Genomic DNA, 7,571 nt, shown 5'->3' with positions numbered 1-7,571 from the left:
CCTCAAATGCTCTTTGGATACTTCCATGTTAGAAAGGGTTTTAATCAAAGAAATTTTGATTCTATTATTCTGTAAAATAATATATAATTTGTTTAAATGTACACAAATGCATAAAAATAATTTTTAATTCCATTAGACATTCTAAAATACTATTAAATTTCATTCAATTTTAAAAAAGGTAAAATCGGACAGAACTTATGGGGTGACCTGATATATCAACTCATTCTAAAGCTATTTTTTACTTTTAAAGTGAGTATTTGTTTAAATAAAATCCAACAATGGAAATTCTTACATTAATTCTTATAGCACAACCTGTTTCGAGATACACAATAACTTGATGTTAATCTGCGTACAAAGTTTAAATATTAGCTAATATATTATGAAATAATACGAAGTGTAACAACTAAAATGCATCATATGCTTCTATGTGTGCAATATTCAATGGCTTTAGACGCTACAGTTGGTTGATACAGTCCATGATATTCCAAATCCGTGAGAAATTGGAGGAATTAAAAGTTTTGTTACGATTAAAATTTAACAAAGCCCAAATATGTAACACCTTTACTCTAGCCAAGTGCAAAGACACTATACAAGACATTATTCAACTTTACGAACAAAAATAACAATTTGCTCTTTATTAGCTACTGAGGCTTCATATTAAAACATTGAAGACAGTACAGGACAATACAATATAAACAGAGTGGAATTGAAACGTAAACAAAGAATAACAATGAAAACAATTAAAATCCCATTAAGTAGGAAATTTCCAAGGGTTGTTCGTGGAAACCCCACAAAAACCACGATCACCCTGTCCTCTTCATCTTCTCTCTATCTAGAGGCGCATACTGCGCGTTACATTCACCCACCTTTTAAAAGAATTGCTTTGAGGTAGCATTCTCCTCTCTACCCTCATTTTCCTTTCCAGGTGAAACTTGAAAAACTTTATGATGGCTTGGCCAAAGAGAAAAGTGTCTGTCTTCAGCCCTTTCAACCTTTCCCGGCCAAAGGAAAGCGGGGCGATCTTCACGATAGACTCGACCGATAACCGAATCCGTCCTACACGCGACAGTGTTCGACATAAACCCACAAGTCAACAATACTCAGGCACTGGATGGGGCGTACAAAACAGTTTCGTCGCTTTGCCCACTAACATTTTTTGGTTAACTTTTGCTCCTGTCACTGCCTCGTATTTTTCGGAGCAGTGCCGACCAGGTCTATGTACTTGATGTTCGACACTATGACAGTGACCTCGTCGTCTGTGTATGCCGACACTATTCTCCAACATCCTAGTTCGCATGGAATACCTCTCAACGCCCCCAGTTTCTGCAATAGTGGTTCTAGAGCCAGGACACACAGAAGAGACGAAAGCAGACACTCTTGATGCTCTGAATGCATGGTGCTGGATGGTTCCAACAAGTAACCATTTACCCAAACTACCGAGCAGATGTTGCTGTACACTGCGGCAATCCAGTCACGGAAAACGGGGCCGAAACCGGCCGCCGTGGAAACAGCCGCCAAGTATTGGTGGTCGACTGTATCGAAGGCTTTGGGCTGATCCAACCCATGCTAGCTTCTTTACCCACCCTGTCTATGATTTCTCGCATGAGGTAGAGGTTATCGTAGATAGATTTACTTGGGACTGAGCATGTTTGAATATCATAAATCAGTTCCTCGACGACAAGCGCCAACTTCTTTGCAAACATCTCGGCCAAATTTGAAATCTGCGTTCAGCAGCGTTATGAGCTTAACATTTTCTATTTGATGCCCTTTAATTGGGTCCTTTTTTGGCAGCGCCACCACTCTTTGACTCACAGAATTAGGAATTATCTCGTTCTACTGCCAGTTGTGGAAGATATCTGCTAAAAGGCCATCAAGCAAATCTGTCTTATAAAAATAAATCTCATAGGACAGATCATCCAAACCAGGCGATTTTTCTCCCTGTGCAACCCATCATCGCATCCCATATTTCTGCGTCTGTTATCGGCATTTCGCATCACTCCGACCCCTACCCCCACCAAAAGTTGTGGTAGGCAATGAAGTCCATCTTAGACTTCATTGGGCGAAGCGCTGCTGAAATGCCGCACTCATCTGCTCGGGCTGGAATAATGTGATCTATTTTGGTCCACCAAAGACCGAATTGTAGTTTTGTTGACACGTTGCGCCTCTACCACTCTGGCTTTCTTTCCTTCTTGTCTTAGAACACGCATCTTAGCTCTGACTATGCAACCTTCGTGTTTAGCGTTGAAGAATTGGTCCAGGGTCAATCTCGCGGCCAGCACGTCTGTTGCAACGCCTTTCCTAAGCGCCTCTAATTAAGTTCCCTTCTGTTTTTATTTCTTCCTATCACTAATGCATTACTAAACCTAACTGATTCCACTCTAATTGTTCTTTTCAGGGCAAACTACCATTTGTTATTGAGGGTTGCCCACTTCAACGCCCGCTTCACTAATTATTTAATCTGGTCTCTGTAACCTTGGTACCCGGGTAATTACGCGTTCAGCTTCCGGTAACAGGGTTCTTGCCTTCTAAGCCTATCTAAGCCTATGTGGTGGGCGTTTTTGAAAAGTTGACAACCTTATACTATCCTTATCTACTGGCCTATAAAATGCTCTGTTTAGATACGACCTGGATGATCCGGTGCGGTCCACTTTGACACATTCGGGAAATCTAGTCGATACCCGTCCAAACAGTTGGGAAGATTTGCGAGGCTTTCCCACCCCGTCTTCTATTCACTAGCCCCACACAGTTCAAACGTTGCTCTTAGACGGCGTTCCAGTCGCTCACTAACACTATAAAAGTCGAGAAGTTGTTCGTGAAAACCCCACAGAAACCACGATCACCCTGACCTTTAAGGCAAGTATCCTGTCCTCTTCATCATCTCTCGATCTAGAGGCGCATACTGCGCGTTACATTCACCCACCTTTTGAAAGAATTGCTTTGAGGTAGCATTCTCCTCTCTACCCTCATTTTCCTTTCCAGGTGAAACTTGAAAAAATTTATGATGGTTTGGCCAAAGAAAAAAGTGTCTGTCTTCAGCCCTTTCAACCTGATCCACCACACCACTGTTATCTGGTTATCCTGCTCCTGTTGGAGCATAAACAGCCACCAGTCTGGGGCACCCTCGTCATTGCTGTGCACATCCAGGACCGCCATCTTACATTCTTGAGACCCAGATCTCTCAGGAACAACACTCCAGCTCCACCCCCACCCCGTTCTGGTTGATATGGAGATAAATAGATCTCATACCCACCGAAAATGGACATGAACGCTTGTCGGTCGGAAAGTCTAGTTTCACTGATAACTACAACATCTACACTTGGTGACCTGAGGTCGTTGAATAGATGACCTTCTTTCCAAGATGATCCTAGACCACATACTTTTATACTGCCAATCTTAAGCAGGGGTATATCAGATTAAAGAATAGATGAGAAAAATGTCACTTACAGTAATTTTATTGGTGACTTTGAGAAGGATGTCCCCTCCCAATCGTTTGCTTCCACGATCAGTTCTTTGTACAGTCTTTTGATATTTCTCCTGAAAGCCCTTACTCCTTCGGAATATTTAGTTGTATTACATTGTATGCGTTTTGTGATGTTTGGACGAATTTTGTGTGTTGGTATGTTGTTTGCTGGTGTGATAAAATCGGTGTGTGTGATGTCTGTATGGTTATATATGTGTTCCATCAGTTCTTTATTGTTCGTGTTTATTGCTGTGTAGTTAATGATGTTTGAATTTTATTGGTGTTGGGATGTACGATCTGAGAGTTGTATGTGTGAACTGAATTGTGATTGTGATGATGGCGACTGTGAAAGGAGTGGTGGTGATGGTTGTGATGGGGATCATGTTGTCAACGGTGCTTGTAAGGCTGCTGTTGGAGTGGTATTTGATCATACCTGCTAGATTTTTGTATTGATATCGGTATGTTTTTAATTCTTTTTTCCCTTGTTAGATCTGCCGACTTTTAGCAATTTAGGCTTTTCGCCGTTCCCCTCACTGCAGGACATGTCCGACTGATCCGAACAAAGAAGGGGCATGTCTTGAGGAGGGGTTTTTTGCTATTGTTCTGTTCATAATAAAGTTCTTGTTTTTGCTGCTGTCTGGTATGTGGAAGCGATGAATGTTGGTGAGTTCTCTGTTCTCTTTGCTGCTGTTGCTTCCGCTGTTGTTGGCTTTTGTGATGGTTAGGGTTAGGGTTAGAGTTAGGGTTAGGGTTAGGGTTAATTGTTTCAGAATCGTTTGTTTATGTAGTCGGCACTTAATGTATATCGGCTGAATGGACGTCAATGATTGGTTGAAATTACAGAAATACGACAACTTTAACATGGAATAATTTATGGATTTCTTTTTTTTTTAAGAAGACTAAGAGAAAAAGATGTTTTATATGACACATTCTACCAGTGTTCCAAGTTTCAAAGTGTTTCGTTAATGAAAAATGTGGCCCCCGTTTTAAAAAAGATCCAATAATAATAATAATAATAATCCTTTCTACTATAGGCACAAGGCCTGAAATTTTTGGGGGAGGGGACTAGTCGATTATATCGACCCCAGTGCATAACTGATACTTATTTTATTGACCCAGAAAGGAGGAAAGGTCAAATCGAACTCGAGAGCTTAATGAGATACCTAGCCCAAAGTAAGGAAACCTTGCTAGTGATAGTTAGGAACGAGGGAGTATTGAAAGCAGAGAAAAAAGGGAAAACAAAGGAAGAAGTACAAAGAGGGCATGAAGAAAAATTTCGCCAGAAGGCACTACGCAATCAATTCCATGTAGGCACAGCCAACAGAAGTTGCTGGAAAAAATAGGTAGGGTTGGCTGGTGAAAGGAACCCTAAAAAAAGAGACCGAGAGCACTATACTGGCAGCGCAGGACCAAGCTCTGGCCACGAAGTGGTGGGTCAACCTGAGGAATGAGCAAGTGTCTCCGCTGTGCCGCATCTGTAACAGAGTGGATGAAACCATTGCCCATATCACGAACAAATGCCCTAGACTTTCCCAAAACCAATACAAGTTGTGGCGACACGTCCAGGTAGCGAAAATGTTACATTGGAAACTGTGCGAAAAGTGGGGGCTAGAGAGAGGCAAGACGTGGTATGAACACAAACCACAGGGAATGGCAGAGTCGGAGACTAGCAAAATCCTCTGGGATTTCCCAGTCCAAACAGATCAGGTGCTAGAGCATAACAGACCGGACCTAGTAGTGGTGGCCAAGGTGCACCACATATGCTATATAGTTGATGTTGCATGCCCCTTTGACCCACGAATAATCCAGAAGGAAGGTGAAAAGATAGATAGATAGATAGATAGATAGATAGATACAACCTTCTTAAGTACGAAATAGCCCGGTTATGGAAAATGAAGAATGTGAAGATAGTGCCAATTATTGTTGGGTCCTTGCGAACAGTATCAGAAGGCATCAAGAGGAATATACAGGAAATTGGAATAGAGTGCCCAGTAGAACTGTTATAACAGGTTTCCCTCCTTGGCACAGCCAGGATAATCAGGAAAGTATTTGATAGCTGAAAAGAACAGATAGCATGGTACCGTAGGCTGCAGGCAGCAAGCCCACTATGCATGCAAGGCTCCAGGAGCTCCAAGAAAACCTGTATTAAAGATAAAATAATAACAACAGCAGCAGCGGCAACAACAACAACAACAACAACAATAATAATAACAACAATGATGATGACGATGATGATGATGATGATGATGATGATGATGATGATGATGTTGATAATGATAATAATAATAATAATAACTGATACCAATAGCCACAAAACACGAACAAAACAAAAAACTGCTTTCTGTTTTTAAGGAAGCTGACCAATACAGAAAAGAAGTCATAGTACCTAACAACTATGAAGAAAAAGAAGAAACAACAAAAGCTGTAAAACAACTGAAATCCAAACTAAAACTGGAACAGCAACGTATCATAATAAAACGATGGCAAGAAAAGCTCCTACATGGCAAATATTGGCTTAAGCTAAAAAGAAAAGAAATAGACAAAGCAAAATCCCAACAATAGCTGAGAAACTCAGGACTCAAAGCAAAAACTACTGTATTGGGGAGAGCGAGGATTTTGAGATTGTTACTTGGGTGTTAAGTACTTAACATCTAGACCTTGAGAAACCCTGTGAAACATTTGACAACAGGTTACTGTCTGCTCTCACAAAATTAATGTCATTTCCAGTGTTCCAGAACAAGAGCAAATTATTGTTATTGATTATATTTTCAGATTTCGTACATTATGATTCTGTACTTCTATTCCCGAACCCCATCCCAGATCCTAAGACTTGGTTTATTATACATTCAACTTAGTGTTAACCCTTCAGTTACTATAAAAATTCCAAAGACAACAGATGTTTATATATTGTAAAAAGTCACCGTTATAAAGTGCAATAAACAACTGACACAGGTAGTATATTGCAATCGTAAATCTGTCTTTACCTGTGTTTCTCATGATTTGTTAAGATAAATATTAACTTTTAAGTGAAGAATTATAAGTTTGTTATTTGTCAAACAACTAGTTTTTGGTAATCATTTATTGCATAAACACTAAGTGACTATAATGGACATAGATGAAGACGAAAACAACAAAAAAAGAATGTGAACATTCTTTTCAAATTGTTATCTGCAAAGTTAATGTGTGTGTATAGGAAAAGGTTTAAAACATTTCGCACAAATCACAAGATATAGACAAAATAATAATAAAAAAGATTCCCGATTCCTTTTGTGTTGTAATTATTCACATTTTTCCAAAGTACAATACTCCATACCGGTTTCACTTCTAATAGTAGATTGCCATCATAATGTACATTTGTAATAGTTGGATTCAGCTTTTAGCTAAAATATACCATAGTGCATTGACCTGAAGTAGATGTCTTGTGAACACACTTAGTAATAAGATAGGTTACACAGTGTATATCTAAAAAATCATAAAGAGAGGTAACAGATATGTTTTCACAAATATTGATATTTAAAATTAAAATAAAAATCTCATTAGGTAACAAGTATGGTAACATTATGTACCTCAAATATTCATGAAGAGGGAGACAAATACATTTTCACAAATATTGATAATATTGGTTTCAAATTTTGGCCCAATGCCAGCAACAAATATTGATAATAGCAAAAAAATGAGTGTTGTCATTAACTATCGATTCACGCTTCGATAGTTCAGCCAAAATGTATGACAGAGCGTCGACAGAAAGTAACAATTTATAGCACTAATCTAAATATGTTAAAAACACATTAGGTAACAAGTTCGGCAATGTTATGCTCTTTAAATATTCATAACCAGGAAACAACTATATTTTCACAAATATTGATATTTTAAACTTAAAATAAGTCTCATAATTAAGCAGGCGGAGGCGTGGATGTGTGTTAAGAAGTTTGCTTCTCACCAATATAGTTCTAGATTCGATCCCACTGCGGGCATCATTAGTGAGTGTCTTTCACTATATCCACCACCACCCCCGGGATGAGCCAAGCCTTGTGAGTGGATTTGGTAGACGGAAACAGAAAGAAGATGTCATGTATATATATATATATATATATATATATATATATATATA

The sequence above is a fragment of the Octopus bimaculoides genome, chromosome 6 (assembly GCF_001194135.2).
Source record: "Octopus bimaculoides isolate UCB-OBI-ISO-001 chromosome 6, ASM119413v2, whole genome shotgun sequence".
In the NCBI taxonomy this organism is placed as follows: domain Eukaryota; kingdom Metazoa; phylum Mollusca; class Cephalopoda; order Octopoda; family Octopodidae; genus Octopus; species Octopus bimaculoides.
This window is presented reverse-complemented; position numbering follows the sequence as displayed.